Here is a 14994-nt window from a genome sequence, read left to right as displayed (position 1 = left end):
GTTCTCTGTCTCACCGATCAACACCCATAATGACAAAGTGAAAACATGTTTTTAGAAAAAAATTCACATTTATTGGACATGAAATATCACATTTACATACAGCACCAGTCAACACAGTCAAACACCTACTCATTCCAGGGTTTTTCTTTATTTTTACTATTTTCTACAATGTAGAATAATAGTGAAGACATCAAAACTATGAAATAACACATATGGAATCATGTAGTAACCAACAAAGTGTTAAACAAATCAAAATATATTTAATATTTGGGATTCTTCAAAGTAGCCACCCTTTGCATTGATGACAGCTTTGTACACGCTTGGCATTCTCTCAACCAGCTTCACCTGGAATGCTTTTCCAACTGTCTTGAAGGAGTTCCCACATATGCTGAGCACTTGTTGGCTGCTTTTCCTTCACCCTGCGGTCCAACTCATCCCAAACCATCTCAATTCAGTTGAGGTCGGGTGATTGTGGAGGCCAGGTCATCTGATGCTGCACTCCATCACTCTCCTTCTTAGTCAAATAGCCCTTACACAGCCTTGAGGTGTGTTGGGTCATTGTCCTGTTGAAAAACAAAAGATAGTCCCACTAAGCACAAACCAGATGGGATGGCATATCGCTGCAGAATGCTGTGGTAGCCATGCTGGTTAAGTGTGCCTTGAGTTCTAAATAAATCACTGACAGTGTCACCAGTAAGGCACCAACACACCATCACACCTCCTCCTCCATGCTTCACGGTGGGAACCACACATGCAGAGATCATCCGTTCACCTACTCTGCGTCTCACAAAGACACAGCAGTTGGAACCAAACATCTCCAATTAGGACTCATCACACCAAAGGACAGATTTCCACCAGTCTAATGTCCATTGCTCATGTTTCTTGGCCCAAGCAAGTCTCTTCTTCTTATTGGTGTCCTTTAGTAGTAGTTTATTTGCAGCAATTCGACCATGAAGGCCTGATTCACTCAGTCTCCTCTGAACAGTTGATGTTAAAATGTGTCTGTTACTTGAACTCTGTGAAGCATTTATTTGGGCCGCAATCTGAGGTGCAGTTTACTCTAACTCCTGTGGCGGTCCTCATGTGAGCCAGTTTCATCATAGAACTTGAGCGTGTATGTGGACAATATGTGTTTGTTTTTCAGGTTGAAGTTGCCCTCCATCCAGCCCTCCCCAAGAGTAGGAGTGAGGAGAAGGACATCAAATGAAGTGTGTGTGTGTGTGTGTGTGTGTGTGTATTTACAGGTATGTTATTTCAATATGAACAAATCTGAATGCAAATAGTCCGGGTAGCCATTTGATTAGCTGTTCAGCAGTCTTATGGTTTGGGGGCAGAAGCTGTTCAGAAGCATTTTTGACCTAGACTTGGCGCTCCGGTACCGCTTGCTGTGCGGTAACAGAGAGACTGGTAATTATGACAATGGTGGCTGGAGTCTTTGGTAATTTTTAGGTCCTTCATCTAACACCGCCTGGTATAGAGGTCCTGGATGGCAGGAAACTTGGCCCCAGTGATATACTGGGCCGTACACACTACCCTCTTGTCGTGACGTGACTTATATTAATATGTTGACTGTTATTTATCGAATCACCTAACTATATTTATTTGTCACTCGATTCAATTAATCATGTAACAATTAACTCATTAGGAATTTGGGGCACCACGGAATAAGTTATTTAACGAGTTACCATCTCCCGAATTAAACTCTTAGATATATATATATATATATATATATATGTTATATATCGATAACAGTCACTTATTAAATAATTACCTCTCATCAGTCTCATACTGAACATCGCATAATCCTTGAACCTGCAAGAACCGTAACCTTATTGCTCAATCAGCAATACACAAATTGGCTTAATCATCTATTTACTAACTAACTAAATAATAACACAATACAAACACACACACACACACACACATAGGTTATTGATTACTAACGTAATACAATGAAAACAGGTCCCTAGTGGACTGGACTAACAATAGCATGAATGCTTGGAAGGGAGAGACAGAGATTCAAACTATCTTTGATACTTTGGAAACTACTCTCACGTAAATAAAAATGTTTAGCACCCGCTCATTCGGATTAGAAATCCAACATGTATTTACGTGTAGCTGTCCTCGATAGTTGAGTTGATGATGTAGGACTCTGGTTTGCCCACCAGAGATCCCAATGTCCTTGGTAGAGTTTCTGGTCATAGTGGTGGTTAGAACGTATACTTCAGCGTACCCTGTAGTTCGTAGAGTTGATATGTTAGATAGATACTTCAGATGTACCAACGGTTGTCTGAGAGGGATTGTCCTTCCCACCTCGTGTCTTTAGTGAAAGTTCTCTAGACGACTATACATGCCAGCTGCAGACTGAGATGATAAGGTCTAGTGCGTTGTCTTCTTCTTCACCTCGTGTAGAGGTTGACAGTTTCAGAGTTTCACCATTTTGCCATATTCAGCTCGCGCTGCATGTCGGCTGGTCAGTAGAGTTTAACCATTTTGTACTGTTTAGCTCACGCTTCACGTCTGCTGGTCTGTAGAGTGTCAACCATTTTAAGCCGTGGGGCTTCCTGGTCTTCTTGGTCTAACCATTTTAAGCCGTGTAGCTTCAGATTCACGCTTCCTGGTCTAATAGAAATTCAACCATTTGCAACATCCGGCTTATACCGTAATCTACTTGGTCTGAGGTGAACAAGGGGTTTTATACTTCAGTAGAAAAGGGGGCGTTTCATCATATTTGTGCTCATCTGGGCGTGGCCACTGAACGAATCAATATGGAAAACAATCATCTCATCTAGAATGCTAAAATCACATTGTTATCTTCACAAAAGTATTATTATACTTAATCATTCGTTTTATACAACAATTAGATGCAAACCTCATAACTGGAAAGTGTACACCCCCAGAGATACAGTTATGTTGTTCCACCGTCTTTAATGACATCACAACATAGTAACTAATTTGACAAGTCCCCACCGACCATATCCCACATCTTGCGAAAGTATTCACCCCCCTTGGCATTTTTCCTATTTTGTTGCCTTACAACGTGGAATTAAAATAGATTTTTGGGGAGTTTGAATCATTTGATTTACACAACATGCCTACCACTTTGAAGATGCAAAATATTTTTTATTGCAAAACAAACATGAAATAAGACAAAAAAACAGAAAACGTGAGCGTGCATAACTATTCACCCCCCCAAAGTCAATACTTTGTAGAGCCACCTTTTGCAGCAATACAGCTGCAAGTCTCTTGGGGTATGTCTCTATAAGCTTGGCACATCTAGCCCCTGGGATTTTTGCCCATTCTTTAAGGCAAAACTGCTCCAGCTCCTCCAAGTTGGATTGGTTCCGCTGGTGTACAGCAATCTTTAAGTCATACCATAGATTCTCAATTGGATTGAGGTCTGGGCTTTGACTAGGCCATTCCAAGACATTTAAATGTTTCCCCTTAAACCACTCGAGTGTTGCTTTAGCAGTATGCTTAGGGTCATTGTCCTGCTGGAAGGTGAACCTCCGTCCCAGTCTCAAATCTCTGGAAGACTGAAACAGGTTTCCCTCAAGAATTTCCCTCTATTTGGCGCCATCCATCATTCCTTCAATTCTGACCAGTTTCCCAGTCCCTGTCGATGAAAAACATCCCCACAGCATGATGCTGACACCACCATTCTTCACTGTGGGGATGGTGCTCTCGTGTGATGAGAGGTGTTGGGTTTGCCCCAGATATAGCATTTTCCTTGATGCCAGAAAGCTAAATTTTAGTCTCATCTGAACAGAGTACCTTCTTCCATGTGTTTGGGGAGGCTCCCACATGCCTTTTGGTGAACACCAAACGTGTTTGCTTATTTTTTTCTTTAAGCAATGGCTTTTTTCTGGCCACTCTTCCGTAAAGCCCAGTTCTGTGGAGTGTACGGCTTAACATGGTCCTATGGACAGATACTCCAATCTCTGCTGTAGAGCTTTGCTTCTCCTTCAGGGTTATCTTTGGTCTCTTTGTTGCCTCTCGGATGAATGCCCTCCTTGCCTGGTCTGTGAGTTTTGGCGGCCCTCTCTTGGCAGGTTTGTTGTGGTGCCATATTCTTTCCATTTTTTAATAATGGATTTAATGGTGCTCCGTGGGATGTTCAAAGTTTCAGATATTTTTTATAACCCAACCCCTGATCTGTACTTCTCCACAACTCTGTCCCTGACCTGTTTGGAGAGCTCCTTGGTCTTCATGGTGCCGCTTGCTTGGTGGTGCCCCTTGCTTAGTGGTGTTGCAGACTCTGGGGCCTTTCAGAACAGGTGTATATATACACTGAGATCATGTGACAGATCATGCGACACTTAGATTGCACAGAGGTGGACTTTATTTAACTAATTATGTGACTTCTGAAGGTAATTGGTTGTACCAGATCTTATTTAGGGGCTTCATAGCAAAGGGGGTGAATACATATGCACGCACCACTTTTACGCTATTTATTTGTTAGAATATTTTTTTTTTCATTTCACTTCACCAATTTGGACTATTTTGTGTATGTCCATTACATGAAATCCAAATAAAAATCCATTTAAATTACAGGTTGTAATGCAACAAAATAGAAAAACGCCAACAGGGATGAATACTTTTGAAAGGCGCTGTATGAATATTGTTTCATTATCCACTTTTGGATGTTGGAGTCTTGGCGGGAAGATTTCCTTTGTTCCACAGGGAAATTCCCTCTCCCAATACTGCATGGCACGGAAAATAAAGTTTCTGTAAGGAATTTACGACCGGTCATAAAACTGGGGGTGTTCAAACTTTTGCCTAGCCGGCATCTTTGATCCTCAACCCATGAGGGCAAGTCATGACACTCTGTAGCGCCTTGCGGTCGGTGGCTGAGCTGTTGCCATACCAGGTGGTGATGCAACCAGTCAGGATGCTCTCAATGGTGCAGCTGTTTAACTTTTTGAGGATCTGAGGACCCATGCCAAATCTTTTCAGTCTCCTGAGGGGGAATAGGCGTTGTCGTGCCCTCTTCACGACTGTCTTGGTGTGTGTGGACCATTAAAGTTTGTTGGTGATGTGGATACCAATGAATTTGAAGCTCTCAACCTGCTCCACTACAGCCCCGTCGATGAGAATGGGTGCGTGTTCGGCACTCCTTTTCTTGTAGTCCACGATCATCTCCTTTGTCTTGTGTAAGGCTTGGTGTGAGTTGTGACCCAGGTGCGGTGCAGGATAGAGAGTAGGCAGCAGGCAGAGATGGTGCAACAAGGATCTTTACTGGTGGTCCCGAAGCCAGGATACAAAATAACGGACTTATCACAAAAAATAAAGGCGGAGCAAATAAGACTCCAAAAACAAGCTGACAGCCAAAATACGAAATACTAACTATGACTGAAATAATAAAGAAACAGGGAGAGCACTTCTCAAGTACCTGTCCGTTCGTCTTGCGATCAGACACTGATTACTACTGCTTGGCATAGTGAAACTAGTAGAGAAAACTGAGCAAGGGAACACAGGGAAGTGAGGGCATAAATACACAATTGAACAGGTAGACACAGGTGTCACCAATAGGATCATGATTAGTCCAGACTGTGAGTGAGGAGGTGCCTAAGGTTGTCGGAGGAGGACACATAGTGGATCGCTCCGGAACTGCGACCCCCTCCTGTAACAGTCATGATCCCGTTGACGGAGAGGTTGTTGTCCTGGCACCACACTTCCAGGTCTAAGACCTCCTCTCTATAGGCTGTCTCATCGTTGTCGGAGATCAGGCCTACCACCGTCGTGTCGTCGGAAAACTTAATGGTGTGTGTGTGCGTGTGTGATAACATTTCATATTAAATTACTTTAATTTTATGAAACCCTTGACTAAGACTGTTGAATCCCTGATAGTCAAAATAGCATGAGAAAAATATATTGTTCCTTCATAGACTGATTGCTTTGTGAGGTTCAATCAACTTATTTTTGGTGTCTCCATATTCTCAGAAACGGGGACATTGGCGAATCTGAATAGATAAGGCCTGACAAAATACTAACTCTATATCCTGTGGTCTACGTCCTTGGGTTTACCAAGGACCTCCTCCAGTATTACTGCCATCACCAAAGCAGCTAGATACAGTTGAAGTCGAAACTTTACATACACCTTAGCCAAATACATTTAAACTCAGTTTTTCACAATTCCTGACATTTAATCCTAGTAAAAATTCCCTCTTAGGTCAATTAGGATCACCACTTTATTTTAAGAATGTGAAATGTCAGAATAATAGTAGAGAGAATTATTTATTTCAGCTTTTATTTCTTTCATCACATTCCCAGTGGATCAGAAGTTTACATACACTCAATTAGTATTATGTAGCATTGCCTTTAAATTGTTTAACTTGGGTCAAACATTTCGGGTAGCCTTCCACAAGCTTCCCACAATAAGTTGGGTGAATTGTGGCCCATTCAGATCTGGTGTAATTGGCCTCCTTGCTCGCACACACTTTTTCAGTTCTGCCCACAAATGTTCTATAGGATTGAGGTCAGGGCTTTGTGATGGCCACTCCAATACCTTGACTTTGTTGTCCTTAAGCCATCTTGCCACAACTTTGAAAGTATGCTTGGGGTCATTGTCCATTTGGAAGACCCAGTTGCGACCAAGCTTTAACTTCCTGACTGATTTCTTGAGATGTTGCTTCAATATATCCACATAATTTTCCTTCCTCATGATGCCATCTATTTTGTGAAGTGCACCAGTGCCTCCTGCAGCAAAGCACCCCCACAGCATGATGCTGCCACCCTCGTGCTTCACGGTATGGATGGTGTTCTTCAGCTTGCAAGCAACCCCCTTTTTCCTCCAAACATAACGATGGTCATTATGGCCAAACAGTTCTATTTTTGTTTCATCAGACCAGAGGACATTTCTCCAAAAAGTACGATCTTTGTCCCCATGTGCAGTTGCAAACCGTAGTCTGTCTTTTTTATGGCGGTTTTGGAGCATTGGCTTCTTCCTTGCTGAGCAGCCTTTCAGGTTATGTTGATATAGGACTTGTTTTACTGTGGATATAGATACTTTTGTACCTGTTTTCTCCAACATCTTCACAAGGTCCTTTGCTGTTTTCTGGGATTGATTTGCACTTTTCGCACCAAAGTACGTTCATCTCTAGGAGACAGAACGCGTCTCCTTCCTGAGCGGTATGACGGATGAGTGGTCCCATGGTGTTTATACTTGCGTACTATTGTTTGTACAGATGAACGTGGTACCTTCAGGCATTTGGAAATGTCTCCCAAGGATGAACCAGACTTGTGGAGGTCCACAAATTTTTTTCTGAGGTCTTGGCTGATTTCTTTTGATTTTCCCATGATGTCAAGCAAAGAGGCACTGAGTTTGAAGGTAGGCCTTGAAATACATCCACAGGTACACCTCCAATTGACTCAAATGATGTCAACTAGCCTATCAGAAGCTTCTAAAGCCATGACATCATTTCCTGGAATTTTCCAAGCTGTTTAAAGGCACAGTCAACTTAGTGTATGTAAACTTCTGACCCACTGGGATTGTGATACAGTGAATTATAAGTGAAATAATCTGTCTGTAAACAATTGTTGGAAAAATTACTTGTTTCATGCACAAAGTAGATGTCCTAACCAACTTGCCAAAACGAAAGTTTGTTAACAAGACATTTGTGTAGTGGTTGAAAAAAGAGTTTTAATGACTCCAACCTAAGTGTATGTAAACTTCAGACTTTAACTGTAACTGCTGATGCAAGACTGCAAGCCAAACGTCGAATTGTAGGTTTATTCAAAGGGTTACAGTCATCATGTGACTCCCTAATGGATTACAATGAATGGCTGTAAACTGCATTTTTCTCATGGTGTATAGCATGTGTCAAAGAAGTCAAGTTGGGAACCACTGTCAAAGTCTACAAACATGTTTAATCCATCATGTGACACCTGTCCTTATTCTCATCACATAAAGGGCTGTGAAGACAATGAACACAATACATTTTGGGATGTAAACCATAAACATGAATAATTGTTGATCCATACAGTTCTGATCTAATGAGATAGATGTAGGGTCTTCTATGCCTGTCCCAGTCATGGCGGACAGAAACATGCAGCTGTGCACCTCACTGAAGACCACTACTGAATTGTGGGTAGGTAGGATATTGTGGTATTACTTTAATTTTTAACAGAATAGGGTTAGGCATGATATTCCATGTCAGACTCTTCAATGCCACTTCCTCAACATCTTTGAAACCAAAGGTTGTTAATTAACCCTTTTTAAGCTGATGTGAATTATAATATTTTGATAGAGGGCTGAAAACCTCAGCCAAATGCGTTACAACAGCCAATTTCTCACTAGATATCGCCTCTTACACAGATCACAGGTTAGGGTTGGGCGTGATATTCCATGTCAGACTTTTCAATGCCACTTCTCTTAACATATTAGACCCCAAAGGTATACAGGTCAAGCTGTTTCTCGTACATACATTAAAATGATAGACATTTAAAAATAGGGTGGTGTAAAAACATTTATAAAAATGAGTAGTCGAGTGAATAACATAAAATCCAATTTTTGTATGTGCAATAGGTTATGATAAGTATCAACAATTTAACGTGGCCTTATGGTGAGAGCGAGAGTGACAGATTTAAGGATGAAGTGAGACAAGACGATTGGATTATTATATACATTCTTTAATTCAAAGTTCTCTCTGTACACATACAATGGCTTTTAAAAACAACCACAATATGAATGAAGAAAATATCCATGGAAGGGTGATCCAAAGGGGAATGTTAGTTGGACGGTGAAAAACATATCCACATTTGGCTTTGTATTCGCACACATCTATTCCCTGCTCTTAAGCAAAGGGCTGAGCTAATTTCATCTCCCATGGTCTTAATAACTTAAATGGATTACGTTTTGACCAGTTCAAAGCTAGGCTGAATCTCTCCCCCAAAATAGTCTTTATCAACAGGATCATATTGTCCTTTCAGGTTAGCATGTAGTTTAAGCATCAGGAGTAAAACTGTGGGTTAATAACTGAGACCTATTCTTCGTTTTTTGAAGAGTGGCTCTGCATGTAAGTCTATCTCTCATGAGGTATTAGCTACAATATCTGCTGTACAGAAACTATTCCACAATGGGTGGTACCACATACACATAGTTCTGTGGTAGACTCCTCATGCTATAAAAACACCTGTTGCCAGTCAACATGCATGAGGACCTTTCTAATCTAATCTAGTCTGCCTGTCCTCTGATCATGCAGGTAACATCAGTGGATCAATCCTCTATATGTTGTCAGGGGGGAAGGATAATGATGATTTAAAAAAATAAACATGTACAGAAATACAGAGATGAAAAAAAGCAGATGTAAAATTTGTAAAAGCATGAGTAAAAACACTGTCCAAGCTCTGCCCAACTCCCAAAATAATATCACCCAGGAATACACTGGGTACGTTCGACACCGCTCATTCAGCTCTCCTCTCCTTCTTTCCTCCCTTCCCTTCTCCGTTGGCATCATCGAGTCCCTTTTCCCTCATCCCCACCCTGGGTTCGTAACATGCCTGCCCCATCTGGTGGCGGGGCGCTGGAACAACAACTGTGTTTCGGGACAGACTGGGACATTTCTCTGGACTCCACAGGTATATTGTGGGAAAGTCTATGGTTGCCTACACTCCAGATGCCGGGGGATCAGCTGCAGCAGGTTGGATGGCAGTGGTAGGTACAGTTGGCCAGGGGGTCTCGTTCTGCCCCGCACTCTGGGAGTAGCCCCCCTCAACTGGAGACTCAGAAACAGAGAGACGGAGAGTTCAGGACTAGAAATCAAGGCTCTTTACTAAAATGTTACTATACTGAAGATAAATATAAACGCAACATATAAAGTGTTGGTCCCATGTTTCATGAGCTGAAATAAAAGATCCCAGAAATGTTCCATACGCACAAAAAGCCTATTTATCAAAAATTCTGTGCACAAATTAGTTTACATCCCTGTTAGTGAGCATTTCTCCTTTGCCAAGATAATCCATCCACCTGACAGGTGTGGCATATCAAGAAGCTGATTAAACAGCATGATCATTACACAGGTCCACCTTGTGCTGGGGATAGTAAAAGGCCACTCTAAAATGTGCAGTTTTGTCACACAACACAATGCAATAGATGTCTTATGTTTTGAGGGAGCGTGCAAATTGGCATTCTGACTGTAGGAATGTCCACCAGAGCTGTTGCCAGATAATTACATGTTAATTTGTTAATGTTAATGTTAATCTGAGGCAGTTTATGGTAGATAAATTAACATTTAATTATCTGGCAACAGCTCTGGTGGACATTCCTGCAGTCAGAATGGACCCAATGTCGTTTTAGAAAATGTGGCAGTACGTCCAACCGACCTCTCAACCACGTACGTGTAACCACTCCAGCCCAGGACCTCCAAATCCGGCTTCGTCACCTGCGGTACCGTCTGAGACCAGCCACCCAGACAGCTGATGAAACTGTGGGTTTGCAAAACCGAAGAATTTCTGCACAAACTGTCAGAAACCATCTCATGGAAGCTCATCTGCGTGCTCGTCGTCCTCACTAGGGTCTTGAGCTGACTGCAGTTCGGCGTCGTAACCGACTTCAGTGGGCAAATGCTCACCTTCGATGGCCACTGCATTAGAACTATTAGTCCCAGCATGCACCGCGCACTGTAAATTACTGCTCAGAGAGGAAAAGGTGAAGTGTTTGCAGAACTTTTTGCTGAATTTAGTGTTATATTTCTTCTTATTTACTTGAAAACTCGACATGAACTCGACACAAAATACTTGTAACTGTGTCTATGCATAAACAAACACATTTGACATACAACAAAGTACTGCGTTTACATTTTTATGATTAAATTATCGAGCTACTGACTCAAAAAACTGTCGACTTCTGGCACTGTCTAGTGGATAAAAGTCACATTACAGCCTATGTCCACTGCCACTTGAGGCTTCAAAGAGGAGGCCCACAATTCGGTGCGTTCCTGCATGTGGGCATTCATGCATCTGCTCTTTATAATTATATTTGTCAATTTTTTTTATTTTAAAGCTAATTTCCTTCAATTCTACAAATGTTTCTATAATATGCTATCTGGGGCCCCTCCAAGCTCCCCTCTAAAATAACATTTATGATAATTGGTTTGGGGCCCCCTCGAGGTTGGGCCCTGAGTGCCTGTTCGGTAATCCGGCCCTGGCAGCAGCCAGTAGCATAGATGTCACTAATTGAAAAGGAAGTGGTAAAGTACAATTTAAACCAACTACGGTAAATCTCTCTCACGTGAGCTAGCTGACATTTACATTTATTTTAGTCATTTAGCAGACACTCTTATCCAGAGCGACTTACAGTTAGTGAGTGCATACATTTTCATACTGGCCCCCTGTGGGAAACAAACCCACAACCCTGGTGTTGCAAGCGCCATGCTCTACCAACTGAGCTACAGGGGACTGACAAATTTGAATTTGGCTAGCTAGCACGATAAAGATTGGTCTTTTAACTCTGTCGATCTTTTCCTCCTGTGTTGTACAGTTTGATTACATATATATTTTTTGCTAATTTTATTTTGTTAATCTCACTCTTAACAACCAGAAAGCTTTAAGTCAGCTGTTTGTCTGCATGACGGCCTCTCTCTCTCATCATAGTCGCCACCCCTACACCACCTCGCCCCTTTCTCTCTCTCAAATAGTAGACATATAGAAGCGTAGTTGATTTTCTTTAAGGGTTTCACAGTTGATAGGCGCCTGCTCTTAAGTAAGCTTAATAGCCTATCTGCTTTCCCATGTGTTTGTGTGGTGGTGGTGGTGTGTGTGTGTGTGTGTATGAGTATGTGTGCAGTAAGCTCTCATCCTCTAGTGTTGACTTACACTGACTCAGTGAGGTAATGTTAAGCTGCTCCTAGTAAAAGTGCTTTAGCTTCCTACAGTTCTAAGCTTTGGGTTGAGGAGTTCTATTTCAACTCATGTCACTTGAATTGGCTATTGATTTCCCCCATGGGAGTTCAATTCATTTTGTGTAATAGCAAGTGAAATTGAGATGGAATTGATCCAACCCGTGTTTCTAACGTGACAGAGAGAAGAACAGGCTGTGGGACAGTCTCACTGCCAACCTGTGCTATCCACGTAAAGAACACGTAATTAGACGTGGCTAGTTTGGTTTGAGGACTACTCTGTACACTGAGAACACCCTATAGTGTGTGTGTGTCATATCCATCCCCTTTTCCTCAAGGAGAGAAGAGACAAATATAGGGCATACTGGTCTAAAAGTGTTGAATAAACAGACAACAAATATTCTAACTGAGGCTTGGCTCATGTAGTTAGATTAAGGCATTTGCCTGTAGTATTTACGTTGCCTGGGAATTGGCATTTGAGAGAGGACAAGAGTGTTATTAAATGATCAGGTTTGTAATTTATAATCTCTCTGACATCGTCACTGTCCGAGGCAGTGATTCAGTCTGATTTCATCATTACAGGACACATGTGACATCATTAGCACTGTAGGGTACTCAGTTTGTCTGAGGCCCAAGGACAGCCAGCCAGCCAGCGACCCAGCCTAGCACAGGCCGCAGCTGGATATGTTGCTTCTAGATACATTTTAAAACTACCTTCATTAACACAATTAAACTATTTTACATACAAGAGAAACACAATTAAACACACACATACAAGGGAAACATACACACACGTATATCTTTAATTGTGCTATTCAGAGGGTGAATGGGCAAGACAAAATATTTAAGTGCCTTTGGTAGCAGGTGCCAGACCAGACACACCGGTTTTTGTCAAGAACTGCAACGCTGCTGGGTTTTTCACGCTCAACAGTTTCCCGTGTGTATAAAAAATTGTCCACCAACCAAAGGACTTCCAGCCAACTTGACACAACTGTGGGAAGCGTTGGAGTCAACATGGGCCAGCATTGCTGTGGAATGCTATCGGCACCTTGAAGAGTCCATCCCCTGACCTTCAAGAGATAAAGTTGCTCAAAGTTGACCTATTTTGCATACCCCACCATACCATGAGACATCCATATCACTGGAAAAGATAAACGGTTGAGATCAATATAATTTAAAAGCTTACAAACAGGGTTGTCAAACTATTTGTTAATTTCCCCCCCAAAAAATGTCTAACAACAATTGTAATTTTTAACCTTAAACGTCAATTATCTAAATTGATTTTTTCCATATCCACATCATCTGAGGTTTTTGTGTTGTGCCCACCATCGGTTGACACACACCATGCTCTTGAATGTTTTACATTTACATTACATTTACGGTCATTTAGCAGACGCTCTTATCCAGAGCGACTTACAGTTAGTGAATACATTTTTTTGTTTTTGTTTTTTTTATACTGGCCCCCCGTGGGAAACGAACCCACAACCCTGGCGTTGCAAACGCCATGCTCTATCAACTGAGCTACATCCCTGCCGGCCATTCCCTCCCCTACCCTGGACGACACTGGGCCAATTGTGCGCCGCCCATGAGTCTCCCGGTCGCGGCCAGCTGCGACAGAGCCTGGATTCAAACCAGGATCTCTAGTGGCACAGTTAGCACTGCGATGCAGTGCCTTAGACCACTGCGCCACTCAGGAGTTTTGGCTGATAAATGTACGAAAATAGGAATCAAATAAAGATTTCACCTTTCAAGTTTTACCACAAAGATGGTTGGAGGTCCATACATCAGAGAATGTTCACTTGAAGGGGAATATCTGTTGTTTTAAATTATACTGTCAATCCTCCATAGGAAATATATAGAAATCATAGAAATAGAGATCATAGAATAGACACACATGGCCATTTAAGTTGACATTTGATGGTAGGTGGATCGGCGGCCATCTTTGTGGTAGTAATTAGAAGATTAAGTTTCAATTATATTTACATTTCAATGGTGTACCAGCTAAATTGCAGTGGTCTGAAGGGATAGGTCCATTCTATGAAATATATTTATATGATTGAAATGACACCCACCCTGTATTCAAGAGCATGTTGTGTCTCAACCGATGGCGGGCAGAACACAAAAAAAAATCAGATGGTGTAAAGCAGGGTCTAAGCTACAAAATATGCGAAAAATTGGAGATCACGCTTTCTTAGATAATTGACATTAATGTAAAAAAAATGTCAATTTTCATAAAACATTTTATTTTATAAAAAATGTAGCACCGTTATATCCTGAATGTTTTGGCATTCACTTCCAAAAAGTCACTTTCTGACCACTTCTTCCATTGGCAAACATGTATGGAAAGTTTAGTTTAAGTCCAAAGGGATGCTGTCAAAAAGTGATTGAATTCAAATGGTGTACCAATCTATATGGCTAGAGATGTGTGGGAGGGAAGAAATCAGACTGCGCACAGGAAAGCACAGTTACTCGAAAACGTGTACAACCTTTCCTTGTCACATATTCCTAGGTAACAATTAGAAATATATTCAGTATTAGGATAAAGACAGTTAAACCATTTTCAGTATTGCTAGTTCTGTTGAGGAATAATTAGCATGGACTGCAGTATCTAATGTGAGTCGATGAGTAGGTTCAGGTGTGTCTGGATGACTTCATCCATGTTTTGAGCACTCGGCAGACATCACCCTTCCAGACACAGCCTCATCCGCATATGCCTCAACTGACTGGAGGTGTGTGTGTGTGTGTGTCATGTCTGCATGCATGAATTATTGAATTAGTGAATAAGTAAATGAGAGAGGGAAAGAGGGAAAGGGTGAGTGAGGGGATGTCGAGGGTTATGACTAAGCTGTTACAGTAACACTAATCTTTTCATTTGTAAGCCCCCAATTCCGCATTCATTGAGCATCACTGCCCGTCAAAGGATTTAGGACTAAAGAATTAGCTAATACGCATGGCTGGACTTGAACTCAAATATCTCTGTGTGGGCAAAAAAATCACTTCCCGCAAGCATTGAGTTTCTGAGGGCATAATTAATGTGTCAATCCTCAAATAATCTGGGTGTAGTGAACTTTTGATGAGTCAAAGTGAAACTGAACTGAAAACAGAGTTCCTCATGTGAGACATTCTCCTAGAATGTTCCATGTTCTCTCTCTCACTC

The sequence above is a fragment of the Coregonus clupeaformis genome, chromosome 26, assembly GCF_020615455.1.
Source record: "Coregonus clupeaformis isolate EN_2021a chromosome 26, ASM2061545v1, whole genome shotgun sequence".
In the NCBI taxonomy this organism is placed as follows: Eukaryota; Metazoa; Chordata; class Actinopteri; order Salmoniformes; family Salmonidae; genus Coregonus; species Coregonus clupeaformis.
Note: the sequence above shows the minus strand (reverse complement) of the source record.